At 43.7% G+C, this 14,354-nt stretch overlaps 1 pseudogene; it reads right to left on the reverse strand.

Moving 5' to 3' along the window:
• Positions 1 to 3,177: 3,177 nt before the first annotated feature.
• On the reverse strand, positions 3,178 to 4,058 carry LOC129012279 (small ribosomal subunit protein uS5-like; annotated as a pseudogene).
• Positions 4,059 to 14,354: the final 10,296 nt, after the last annotated feature.

Genomic DNA, 14,354 nt, shown 5'->3' on the forward strand with positions numbered 1-14,354 from the left:
ACCTCCTATTCTGAAAATGGATGCCTGAAAGTACTTTCATTTATAAAGAGGCCAAGTTAATGCCAGGTTTCACGGCTTTTAAGGACAGAATAACAGTCTTGCTTGAGAGCAATGTGGCAGGTTACAAATGGAAACCCTTTGTGATCTGGAACAGGAAGAACTCCAGGGCCTTGCAGCTTATCAATAAATGCATGTTGAGGCCTGGCATGGTGGCCCACACCTGTAATCCCAGCACTTTGGGAGGCCAAGGGAGGAGGATCTCTTGAGCCCAGGAGTTCAAGGCTGTAGTGAGCAATGATCATGCCACTGCATTCCAACCTGGGTGACAGAGTGAGATCCTGTCTTTTAAAAAACAAACAAAAGGCTGGGCGTGGTGGCTCACACCTGTAATCCCAGCACTTTGGGAGGCCAAGGTGGGTGGATCACGAGGTCCAGAGATCGAGACCATCCTAGCCAACATGGTGAAACCCCATCTCTACTAAAAATACAAAAATTAGCGGGGCATGGTGATGCATGCCTGTAATCCCAGCTGCTCGGGAGGCTTAGGCAGGAGAATGGCTTGAACCCGGGAGGTGGAGGTTGAAGTGAGCTGAGATCATGCCACTGCACTCCAGCCTGGCAATAGAGCGAGATTCCATCTCAGAAAAAAATAAATAATAAATAAATTAAAAATTAAAAATTAAAACAAAAAAAACAAGCACACACTGCCAGTGTACTTCAGGAGCAATGAAAAGCCATGGAACCTCCGCTTCCAAGGTGCACTCCTGAATTGCTATGCCAGCACAGTGGAGAAGTATTGTTTGGGGAAGAACATACTTTCCAAGATTTTGCTTATTATTGATAATGTTCCCAAACGTCTGCCTTTTACTGGTGATCTTCATCCCAGTATCAGAGTGGTGTTTCTGCCTTCAAATACCACCTCTTTGATCCAACCAATGGATCAAGGAGCTGTAGCAGCTTTTAAGGGCTACTACTCTATTAGTCCGTTTTCACGCTGCTGATAATGACATACTCCAGGCTGGGTAGTTTATAAAGAAAAAGAGGTTTAATGGACTCATAGTTCCACGTGGCTGGGGAGGTCTCAGAATCATGGTGGAAGATGAAAGTCATATTTTCCATGGCTGGAGACAAGACAGAATGAGAACCAAGAGAAAGGGCTTTCTCCCTATAAAACCATCAGATCTTTTTTTTTTTGTTTGAGTCCGCGTCTCGCTCTGTCGCCCAGGCTAGAGTGCAGTGGCGTGATCTCAGCTCACTGCAACCCCAACCTCCTGGGTTCAAGCAATTCTCCTGCCTCAGCCTCCCCAATAGCTAAGATTACAGATGCGCACCACCACACCCGGTTAAGTTTTGTATTTTTAGTGGAGGTGGGGTTTCACCACATTGGCCAGACTGGTCTCAAATTCCTCACCTCAAGTGATCTGGCTGCTTTGGCCTCCCAAAGTGCTGGGATTACAGGCATGAGCCACCATGCCCGGCCCCATCAGATCTTGTGAGATTTATTCACTACCATGAGAACAGTATGGGGGAAACCGCTCCATGATTCAATTATCTCCCACCGGATTCCTCCCACAACACATGAGAATTATGGGAGCTACAATTCAAGATGAGATTTGGGTAGAGACACAGCCAAACCATATCAGCTACCCAAGGAAGACCTTTACCCAGCTATTACTGCAACTGAGAGAGACACTAAGAAGACACTCATGTAATTCTAGAAGGATTACAACGTTTACGACCGCACCAAGGACCTTGCTTGGGACTGGGGCAATGTCATCAAGGCACGTCTGCATGGCATCTGAAGAAGAAACTGAATAGGTTTGTTCATGACTTCAAAGGATTTGCCAAGGATAAGGATTGCAAAAAATTAGCATAGCTGTGGTTGGAGATGGCAAACAACTTTAACCTCAGTGTGGATGAGGATGCCATTGAGGAGGTCCTAGAGGGGGTTCCTAAGGAACCGATGAATGAGAGGTTATTGGAACTGGAACAGGAACACATAGCTGAAGAACAGACAAGAGAAAAAGAAACTGCAGAAGAAAAAGAACTTCCAAGAAAATTCACAGTGAAGGGCTTAGCAAAAGCTTTTACAGACCTCAACCAGCTCCTTAAAAAGCTTGGAAACATGGGCCGGGTGCAGTGGTTCACGCCTGTAATCCCAGCACTTCGAGAGGTCGAGGTGGGTGGATCACGAGGTCAGGAGATCGAGACCATCCTGGCTGACATGGTGAAACCCCGTCTCTACTAAAAATACAAAAAATTAGCCGGGTGTGGTGGTGGGCGCCTGTAGTCCCAGCTACTCGGGAGGCTGAGGTAGGAGAATGGAGTAAACTCAGGAGGTGGAGCTTGCACTGAGCCGAGATCGCGCCACTGCACTCCAGCCTGGGCGAGAGAGCGAGACTCCGTCTCAAAAAAAAAAAAAAAAAAAAAAAAAAAAAAAAAAAAATTTGGAAACATGGACCCCCTGACAATGGATTCCTCTCTATTTTCCTTAATAGAGAGGAATGTTTATGGTGCAGTATTTGCTGACAAGAAAATCTATGATGAAAAAAGAAACAGGTCCAGGTGCAGTGGCTCACACTTCTGATCCCAGCACTTTGGGAGGCTGAGGCAGGAGGATTGCTTGAGCCCAGGAGTTCAAGAGCCTGGACAACATAGTGAGACCCCATCTCTACAACAAAGTAAAAAGATTAGCTGAGCATGGTGGCACATGCCTGTAGCTTCAGCTACTTGGGAGGCTGAGATGGGAGGATCACTTGAGCCCAGGAGGTTGAGGCTGCAGTGAGCTGTGATTGTGCCACGGCACTCCACTCCAGCCTGGGTGACAGAGTGAGAATCTGTGTCCCAAAAAAAAAAAAAAAAAAAAAAGGAAAAGGAAGGAGAAACAAACCAAGCAAACCACCATGTATTTCTTCAGAATGATACCTTCTCAAGAAGAGCCTCAGGCAGGTCCTTTAGGAAGTATTCCAGAATAAGGCATTGTTATTATAGGAGATGACGGCCCCATATGTGTTACTGCCCTTAGAGACCTTCTGGTGGGATGAGATGTGACAATGGAAGGTGGGAGACAGTGATATTGATGATCTGGACCCTGTGTAGACCTAGGCTAATGTGTATGTTTGTGTTTCTTTTTTTTTTTTTCAGGCTTAATCACTTTATTTTTCTTGTATAAAAACCCTATGTTGTGGCCACAGCTTGAGCCCGGGTCTGCTGCACCGAGACCCTAGTGTGGGTCTTGACCAGGTGGTCAGTGAATTCCTGATAGGGAGACTTAGTGAATACAGTCTTCTTCCAGAGGTCGGGGGTCAGGTAGCTGTAGGTCTTAGAGATGGCATCAAAGGTGGCCTTGGTGAAGTTGCCCAGGGTGGCAGTGCAGCCCTGGGCTGAGGTGTAACAGTCATTGATACCAGCCGTCATGAGCAGCTTCTTGGGCACAGGCGCCAAGACGATGCCAGTGTCCCCAGTTGCAGGGATGAGGTGCACCAGCACAGAGGTGCAGCGGCCTGCCATCTTGCAAGGGACGGTGTGGGGCTTGCCGATCTTGTTCTCTCAGCAGCCTCCGCTTACGGGGACAATGGAGAGCTTGGCCAGGATGATGGCCCCACGGATGGCAGTGGCCACCTCCTTGGAGCACTTAATACCCAGACCGACGTGGCCATTGTAGTCCCCGATGGCAACAAACGCCTTGAACCTGGTGCACTGGCCGGCACGGGTCTGCTTCTGGACGGGCATAATCTTCAAAATCTCGTCCTTGAGAGAGGCCCCCAGGAAAAAGTCAATGATCTCAGATTCCTTAATGGGCAGGGAGAAGATACAGATCTCCTTCAGGGACTTGATCTTCATGTCCTTGAGCAAGCGGCCCAGCTTGGTGACGGCATCCACTCCTTATCCTCGGCCTTGCCTCCGCGAGCTCCGCAGCCTCGGCCCTGGCCACGTTCACGGCCGCGAACCTGGCCCCCGATGCCACTGTCGCAGCCTCCGCGGAAGCCACCATGGTTCCCCATCCCAGTGCCCCCAGGGCCTCCGGGCCCCCCCGCTGCACCGGCATCATCCGCCATTTGGTGTTTTCTCGGATAAGAAGGTTTGTGTCTGTTTTTAACAAAAAAAGTTTAAAATATAAAATGTTTATTTATTTATTTATTTTTGAGATGGAGTCTTTCTCTGTTGCCCCGGCTGGAGTGCAGTGGCGTGATCTCAGCTCACTGCAACCTCCGCCTCCTGGGTTCAAGTGATTCTCCTGCCTCAGCCTCCCAAGTAGCTGGGATTACAGGCATCCATCACCACGCCCGGCTAATTTTTGTATTTTTAGTAGAGATGGGGTTTCACTGTATTGGCCAGGTTGGTCTCGAACTCCTGGCTTCAAGTGATCAACCCACCTTGGCTTCCCAAAGTGCTGGGATTACAGGCGTGAGCCACTGCGCTCAGCCCCCAAAATAATTTTAAACAGAAAAAAAGACCGGGCGCGGTGGCTCACGCCTGTAATCCCAGCACTTTGGGAGGCCAAGGCAGGTGGATCACGAGGTCAGGAGATCGAGACTATCCTGGCTAACACGGTGAAACCCCATCTCTACTAAAAATACAGAAAAAATTAGCCGGGCATAGTGGTGGGCGCCTATAGTCCCAGCGACTCCAGAGGCTGAGGCAGGAGAATGGCGTGAACCCAGGAGGCAGAGCTTGTGGTGAGCCGAGATAGCCCGCTGCACTCCAGCCTGGGCGACAGAGCGAGACTCCGTCACAAACAAACAAACAAAAAAACAAACAAAAAACCGAAAAAAAGTGGCCGGGCGCCGCAGCTCACGCCTGTAATCCCAGCACTTTGGGAGGCCAAGGTGGGTGAATCATGAGCTGAGGAGTTCGAGATCAGCCTGGCCAGCACGGTGAAACCCCATCTCTACTAAAAATACAAAAATTAGCTGGGGGTGGTGGCGTGCACCTGTAATCCCAGCTACTTGGGAGGCTGAAGCAGGAGAATTGCTTTAACCCAGGAGGCGGAGGTTTCAATGAGGTGAGATTGCACCATTGCATTCCAGCCTGGGTGACAGAGCGAGACTCTATCTCAAAAGAAAAAATAAAAAAGGAAAAAATTAAAAAATTAATTTAGTGTAGCCTAAATATACAGCGTTTATATGATCTGAAGTAGAGCACAATCACGCCCTAGGCCTTTACAGTCACTCACCACTCACTCACTCACTCACCCAGAGCAACTTCCAGTCCTGCAAGCTTCCTTCATAGTAAGTGCCCTATACAGGTGTATAATTTAAAAAAAAAATCTTTTATACCATGGTTTTACTGTACCTTTTTAAAGTAAATAAATTTATTTGAGACAAGATCTCACTCTGTTAACCAGGCTGGAGTGCAGTAGCGGGATCAAGGTTCACTGCAGCCTCAAGTTCCCAAGCTCAAGCAATCTTCTCACCTTAGCCTCCAGAGTAGCTGGGACCACAGGTGCGTGCCACCATGCCTAGCTAATTTTTTGATTTTTTTTTTTTTTTTTTTTGTAGAGATGAGGTCTCACTATGTTGCCTAGGCTGGTCTTGAACTCCTGGGCTCAAGCAATCCTCCCTCCTTGGCCTCCCAAAGTGTCGGGATTGCAGGCGTAATCCCAACAGCTACTCAGGAGTACAGGCCGTGCCTGGCTTTACTGTACCTTTTCTATATTTAGATACACAAATACTTACCATTGCATTGTAATTGGCTACAGTGTTCAGTCCAGCAACGTGCAGTATAGATTTGTAGCCTAGGAGCAATAGGCTGTAGCATATAGCCTGCATGTGTAGTAGGCTGCATCACTTAGGTTTGTGTAAGTGCATTCTATCACGTTCGCACAATGACAAAATTACCTAGCATCGAATTTCTTGGAATATATCACTGTTGTTAAGTAACGCATGACTATACATACCGAAGAGAATGTAAACGTGTTTAGCAAAAATGTGTTTACGAATATTCATAAAAACACTTTTCATAATAACCAAAGGAAATAATCTGAATGCCTGTCAACAGTAGGATGGATAAATAAGCTGTGGTGTAGTTACATAATGGAATGCTACGTGATAATGAGAATGAATGATCTACAACTATACTCAACAATGTGGATCAATCTTAAAAAAACATGTTGAGCTAAAGAAGCCAGATATGAAAGAGGAGCTATTGTATTATTCCATTTATGTAAAGCACAAAAACAAGCAAAACTAATTTATGCTGTTAGAAGTCAGATAACGGTTACCTTTGGGGAGAGATAGTACTTGGAAGGAAGCATGAGGGGGCACTTATGGTGTGTTGGAAATGCTCAGTTTTGTTTTTTTTTTTTGAGACAGAGTCTTGCTGTGTCGCCTAGGCTGGAATGCAATGGCACAATCTCAGCTCACTGCAGTCTCTGCCTCCTGGGTTCAAGCGATTCTCTTGCCTCAGCCTCTCGAGTAGCTGGGATAACAGGAGCATGCCACTATGCCTGGATACTTTTTGTATTTTTAGTAGAGACGGGGTTTCACCATGTTGGCTAGGCTGATCTCAAACTCCCCACCTCGTGATCCTCCCACCTCAGCCACCTAAAGTGCTGGGATTACAGGCATGAGCCACCGCGCCCGGCCATGCTCTGTATTTTTTTTTAGAGACAGGTCTCACTCTGTCAGAGCTCACTGGAGCCCTAAATTCCTGGGGCTCAAGTGATCCTCCCATCTTAGCCTCCCAAGTAGTTGGGATTATAGGCATGTGCCACTACCCTTGCCAGAAATGCTGTTTCTTAAATCAAATTCTAGTACTTGGGTGTGTTCAGTTTGTGAGAATTTGCCAAGCTGTATACTTGTGTTTGGGTACTTTATGTATACGTCAATAAAAAGTTTAAAAAAAAAAAAACAAACCCAGGCCGGCCGTGGTGGCTCACACCTGTAATCCCAGCACTTTGGGAGGCTGAGGCGGGTGGATCACGAGGTCAGAGGTTCAAGACCAACCTGACCAACATGGTGAAACCCTGTCTGTACCAAAAATACAAAAATTAGCTGGGCATGGTGGTGGGCACCTGTAATCCCAGCTACTCAGGAGGCTGAGGCAGGAGAATTGCTTGAACCTGGGAGGCAGAGGTTGCAGCGAGCCGAGATCGCACCACTGCATTCCAGCCTGGGTGACAGAGTGAGATTCTGTCTCAAAAAAAAAAAAACAAACCCAGATTTCTGGGTTGAGAAATGCCATTAAGAAAACAAATAGGCAAGCTACAAATTGGGAAAAAATATTCATAAAACATATCTGACAAAGAACTGGTAGACAGGATATAAGAGAATTTTTGCAACTTAAGACAAATGACTCAATTACAACAAAATTGACGAGAAATATGAACTGACACTTCACAAAAAAAGATATACATATGGCCAATAAGTACATGAAATTGTGCTCAAAATCGTAAGACACAAGGGAAACGAAAATTAAAATCACAATGCGGGCCAGGAGTGGTGGCCAACATCTGTAATCCCCTCACTTTGGGAGGCTGAGGTGGGAAGATCACTTGAAGCCAGAGTTTGACACCAGCCTGGGCAAAATAGTGAGACCCCCCCGCCTCTACAAAAACAAACAAACAAAAAACCCACAATGAGATGGTATTACCCACCCATGGCTGGCTAAACTTTTTTTTTTTTGAGACAGGGTCTTGCTCTGTCACCCAGACTGAAGTGCAGTGACACAATCGTGGGTCACTGCAGCCTCAACCTCCTGGGCTCAAGTGATTCTCCCACCTCAGTCCCCCAAGTAACTGGGGCTAATTTTTTGTAGAGACAAGATCTCACTATATTGCCCAGGCTAGTCCTGAGCTCCTTAGCTCGAGGCAATCTCCCACCTCAGCCTCCCGAAGTGCTGGGATTACAGGCATGAGCCACCACACCTGGCCCACAGCTAAACTTAAGAAAGACTGGTAACACTAAATATTGGTGAGGATATGGAGCAACTGGAACTCTCATACATTGTTGATGGGAAAGGCTTGGGAGTTTCTTTTCCTTTTTTTTTGTTTTTTTTTGTTTTTTTGTTTTTTTGAGACAGAGTCTTGCTCTCTTGCCCAGGCTGGAGTGCAGTGGCACGATCTCGGTTTACTGCAAGCTCCGCCTCCTGGGTTCACGCCATTCTCTTGCCTCAACCTCCCGAGTAGCTGGGACTACAGGCGCCTGCCACCACGCCGGGCTAATTTTTTGTATTTTTAGTAGAGACGGGATTTCACCCTGTTAGCCAGGATGGTCTCCATCTCCTGACCTCGTGATCCACCTGCCTTGGCCTCTCAAAGTGCTGGGATTACAGGTGTCAGCCACTGCTCCTAGCCTGGGAGTTTCTTTAAAAAACTAAATATATGCTTACCCTCTGACTCAACATTTTCTCCTCTAGGTATTTACCTGAGAGAAAAGAAAATATATTTCCACAAAAAATATCTGTATAAGAATGTTCAAGCTTTTTTTTTTTTTTTTTTTAAAGACCAAGTTTTGTTCTTGTCGCCCAGGCTGGTGTGCAATGGCATGATCTCGGCTCACTGCAACCTTCCCCTCCAGGGTTCAAATAATTCTTCTTCCTCACTCTCTGGAGTAGCTGGGATTACAGGCACGCACCACCACGCCTGGCTAATTTTTGTATTTTTAGTAGGTGGGGTTTCATCCGTTGGCCGGGCTGGTTTCAACTCCTGAACTCAAGTGATACACCCACCTTGGCCTCCCAAAGTGCTGGGATTACAGGTGTAACCCACTGCACCCAGCCCATGGAAGTTTTATTCCTAAAAACTCCAAACTGGAAACAACTCAAATGTTTATCAGTAAGAAAATGCTAAAACACTAACTATTTTTATCTATAAGAATGACACTATTCATTAATAAAAATAAACTACTGATACATGTAACATGAATAAAACACTACGCTGAACAAAAGAAGCCTAACATGAAACAGTTTGTACTACATAATTCCATTTCTATAAAGATCTAGAACAGGCAAATCTAATCTATGGTAGAAAATAAAAACCAGAAAAAGTGATTGCCTCTTAAAGGAAAAAGGAAGGGATTGACAGGAAATGAGCAAAAGAGAACTTTCTGGAGTTATGGTAATGTTTTATATCTTGATAGGGATTTGATTTCCACAGGTGTATGCAATTGTTAAAACTCAGCAAATGTACACTTAAGCAAATGTACATTTGGCAATTCATTATAATGTAAATTTTATATTGAAAGGAAAAGAGGCTGGGCACGGTGGCTCAGGCCTGTAATCCCAGCACTTTGGGAGACCAAGGCAGGAGGATCACCTGAGGTCAGGAGTTTGGGACCATCCTGGCCAACATGATGAAACTCTGTCTCTACTAAAAATACAGAAAAATTAGCTGGGCGTGGTGGCAGGCACCTGTAATCCCAGCTCCCAGCTATTTGGGAGGCTGAGGCTGGAGAATTGCTTGAAGCTGGGAGGTGGAGGTTGCGGTAAGCTGAGATTGTGTCACTGCACTCCATCCTGGGCGACAGAGAGAGACTCCGTCTCAAAGGAAAAAAAAAGGAAAACAAAACTATAACCAAATATTGAACTCTAGTTGATAATATGCATGATGAAATATTTAGGGAGCGTGGATGGATGTCTGTCATTTACTTTGAAATATATTTTAAAAATGAGGATGGAATGATAGATGGAGGAAGGATGATAGATGGATAGAGCAATAATGTCACTGAGAGAATCTAGGTGGGTGTTCGTTACAAAATTATTTCACCTTTGCTGCATGCTTAAAGTTTTTTATTATTTTATTTATTTATTTATTTTTTGAGACAGACTCTCGTTCTGTTGCCCACCCAGGCTGGAGTGCAATGGCCCGATCTCAGCTCACTGCAACCTCCGCCTCTCGGTTTCAAGTGATTCTTCTGCCTCAGCCTCCTGAGTAGCTGGGATTACAGGCATGCGCCACCACGCCCGGCTAATTTTTGAATTTTTAGTAGAGACGGGGTTTCACCATGTTGGTCAGGCTGGTCTCGAACTCCAGACCTTGTACTCCACCTGCCTCGGCCTCCCAGAGTGCTGGGATTACAGGCGTGAGCCACTGAGCCTGGCTTTTTTTATTATAAAATGTAGAGAAAAATGAGTGTTTTAATGAAGTCTCTCCCAAGAAGTATTGAGTCCTGCTTAAAATATGCCACTCTTAAACATTTAATGTCAAAGATGATGTTTAAATATCAAAGAAGATTATCAGTCTGTCCTATCTAACCCTGCCAGCTAAAGATGTCATAGTCTACACTTAATAAATAGGAAGTAAATGACATAAAATTAATCGGCCAATTAAAAAAAAATCAGTGCCTAAGTCCTACCCCCAAAATTTTGATCATCAATCTAGAGTGTGTCTGGGAATTTTTTAACTTCCCTAGGTAGTCTTTTTCTTTTTTTTTTTTTATTATTATTATACTTTAAGTTCTAGGGTACATGTGCACAATGTGCAGGTTTGTTATATATGTATACACGTACCATGTTGGTGTGCTGCACCCATTAACTCTTCATTTACATTAGGTATATCTCCTAATGCTATCCCTCCCCCTTCCCCCGACCCCACGACAGGCCCCGGTGTGTGGTGTTCCCCACCCTGTGTCCAAGTGTTCTCATTGTTCAATTCCCACCTATGAGTGAGAACATGCGGTGTTTGGTTTTCTGTCCTTGCCATAGTTTGCTGAGAATGATGGTTTCCAGCTTCATCCATGTCCCTACAAAGAACATGAACTCATCCTTTTTTATGTCTGCATAGTATTCCATGGTGTATATGTGCCACATTTTCTTAATCCAGTCTATCATTGATGGACATTTGGGTTGGTTCCAAGTCTTTACTATTGTGAATAGTGCTGCAGTAAACATATGTGTGCATGTGTCTTTACAGCAGCATGATTTATAATCCTTTGGGTATATACCCAGTAACGGGATGGCTGGGTCAAATGGTATTTCTAGTTCTAGATCCTTGAGGAATCACCACACTGTCTTCCACAGTGGTTGAACTAGTTTACAGTCCCACCAACAGTGTAAAAGTGTTCCTATTTTGCCACATCCTCTCCAGCACCTGTTGTTTCCTGACTTTTTAATGATCGCCATTCTAAGTGGTGTGAGATGGTATCTCATTGTGGTTTCGATTTGCATTTCTCTGATGACCAGTGATGATGAGCATTTTTTCATGTGTCCGTTGGCTGCATAAATGTCTTCTTTTGAGAAGTGTCTGTTCATGTCCTTCACCCAGTTTTTGATGAGGTTGTTTGATTTTTTCTTGTAAATTTGTTTATTCTTTGTAGATTCTGGATATTAGCCCTTTGTCAGATGGGTAGATTGCAAAAATTTTCTCCCATTCTGTAGGTTGCCTGTTCACTCTGATGGTAGTTTCTTTTGCTGCGCAGGAACTCTTTAGTTTAATTAGATCCCATTTGTCAATTTTGGCTTTTGTTGCTGTTGCTTTTGGTGTTTTAGACATGAAGTCTTTGACCATGCCTATGTCCTGAATGGTATTACCTAGGTTTTCTTCTAGGGTTTTTATGATTTTAGGTCTGACATTTAAGTCTTTAATCCATCTTGAATTAATTTTTGTATAAGGTGTAAGGAAGGGATCTGGTTTCAGCTTTCCACATATGGCTAGCCAGTTTTCCCAGCACCATTTATTAAATAGGGAATCCTTTCCCCATTTCTTGTTTTTGTCAGGTTTGTCAAAGATCAGATGGTTGTAGATGTGTCGTACTATTTCCGAGGGCTCTATTCTGTTCTATTGGTCTATATCTCTGTTTTGGTACCAGTACCATGCTGTTTTGGTTACTGTAGCCTTGTAGTATAGTTTGAAGTCAGATAGCATGATGCCTCCAGCTTTGTTCTTTTGGCTTAGGATTGTCTTGGCAATGTAGGCTCTTTTTTGGCTCCATATGAACTTTAAAGTAGTTTTTCCCAATTCTGTGAAGAAAGTCATTGGTAGCTTGATGGGGATGGCATTGAATCTATAAATTACCTTGGGCAGTATGGCCATTTTCACGATATTGATTCTTCCTATCCATGAGCATGGAATGTTCTTCCATTTGTTTGTGTCCTCTTTTATTTCATTGAGCAGTGGTTTGTAATTCTCCTTGAAGAGGTCCTTCACATCCCTTGTAAGTTGGATTCCTAGGTATTTTATTCTCTTTGAAGCAATTGTGAATGGGAATTCACTCATGATTCAGCTCTCTGTTTTTCTGTTATTGGTGTATAGGAATGCTTGTGATTTTTGCACATTGATTTTGTATCCTGAGACTTTGCCGAAGATACTTATCAGCTTAAGGAGATTTTGGGCTGAGATGATGGGGTTTTCTAAATATACAATCATGTCATTTGCAAACAGGGACAACTTGACTTCCTCTTTTCCTAATTGAATACCCTTTATTTCTTTCTCCTGCCTGATTGCCCTGGCCAGAACTTCCAACACTATGTTGAATAGGAGTGGTGAGAGGGGGCATCCCTGTCTTGTGCCAGTTTTCAAAGGGAATGCTTCCAGTTTTTGCCCATTCAGTATGATATTGCCTGTGGGTTTGTCATAAATAATTCTTATTATTTTGAGATACATCCCATCAATACCTAATTTATTGAGAGTTTTTAGCATGAAGGGCTGTTGAATTTTGTCGAAGGCCTTTTCTGCATCTATTGAGATAATCATGTGGTTTTTGTCTTTGGTTCTGTTTACGTGATGGATTATGTTTATTGATTTGCATATGTTGAACCAGCCTTGCATCCCAGGGATGAAGCCCACTTGATCATGGTGGATAAGCTTTTTGATGTGCTGCTGGATTCGGTTTGCCAGTATTTTATTGAGGATTTTTGCATTGATGTTCATCAGAGAAGTAGGTCTAAAATTCTCTGTTTTTGTTGTGTCTCTGCCAGGCTTTGGTGTCAGGATGATGCTGGCCTCATAAAATGAGTTAGGGAGGATTCCCTGTTTTTCTATTGATTGGAATAGTTTCAGAAGGAATGGTACCAGCTCCTCTTTGTACCTCTGGTAGAATTTGGCTGTGAATCTGTCTGGTCCTGGACTTTTTTTGGTTGGTAGGCTCTTAATTATTGCCTCAATTTCAGAGCCTGTTATTGGTCTTTTCAGGGATTCAACTTCTTCCTGGTTTAGTCTTGGGAGGGTGTTTGTGTCCAGGAATTTATCCCTTTCTTCTAGATTTTCTAGTTTATTTGCATAGAGGTGTTTATAGTATTCTCTGATGGTAGTTTGTATCTCTGTGGGATCAGTGGTGATATCCCCTTTATCATTTTTTATTGTGTCTATTTGATTATTCTCTCTTTTCTTCTTTATTAGTCTTGCTAGCAGTCTATCAATTTTGTTGATCTTTTTAAAAAACCAGCTCCTGGATTCATTGATTTTTTGAAGGGCTTTTTGTGTCTCTATCTCCTTCAGTTCTGCTCTGATCTTAATTATTTCTTGCCTTCTGCTAGCTTTTGAATGTGTTTGCTCTTGCTTCTCTAGTTCTTTTAATTGTGACATTAGGGTATCAATTTTAGGTCTTTCCTGCTTTCTCTTGTGGGCATTTAATGCTATAAATTTCCCTCTACACACTGCTTTAAATGTGTCCCAGAGATTCTGGTATGCTGTGTCTTTGTTCTCATTGGTTTCAAAGAACATCTTTATTTCTGCCTTCATTTCATTATGTACCCAGTAGTCATTCAGGAGCAGCTTGTTCACATTGCGTGTAGTTGAGCAGTTTTGAGTGAGTTTCTTAATCCTGAGTTCTAGTTTGATGGCACTGTGGTCTGAGAGACTGTTTGTTATAATTTCTGTTCTTTTATATTTGCTGAGGAGTGCTTTACTTTCAACTATGTGGTCAATTTTGGAATAAGTGTGATGTGGTGCTAAGAAGAATGTATATTCTATTAATTTGGGGTTGAGAGTTCTGTAGATGTCTATTAGGTCTGCTTGGTGCAGAGCTGAGTTCAATTCCTGGATATCCTTGTTAACTTTCTGTCTCATGGATCTGTCTAATGTTGACAGTGGGGTGTTAAAATCTCCCATTATTATTGTGTGGGAGTCTAAATCTTTTTGTAGGTCTCTAAGGACTTGCTTTATGAATATGGGTGCTCCTATATTGGGTGCATATATATTTAGGATAGTTAGCTCTTCTTGTTGAATTGATCCGTTTACCATTATGTAATGGTCTTCTTTGTCTCTTCTGATCTTTGTTGGTTTAAAGTCTGTTTTATCAGAGACTAGGATTGAACCCCTGCTTTTTCTTGTTTTCCATTTGCTTGTAGATCTTCCTCCATCCCTTTATTTTGAGCCTATGTGTGTCTCTGCACATGAGATGGGTCTCCTGAATACAGCCCACTGATGGGTCTTGACTTTTTATCCAATTTGCTAGTCTGTGTCTTTTAATTGGAGC

The sequence above is a fragment of the Pongo pygmaeus genome, chromosome 15 (genome assembly GCF_028885625.2).
Source record: "Pongo pygmaeus isolate AG05252 chromosome 15, NHGRI_mPonPyg2-v2.0_pri, whole genome shotgun sequence".
NCBI lineage: Eukaryota > Metazoa > Chordata > Mammalia > Primates > Hominidae > Pongo > Pongo pygmaeus.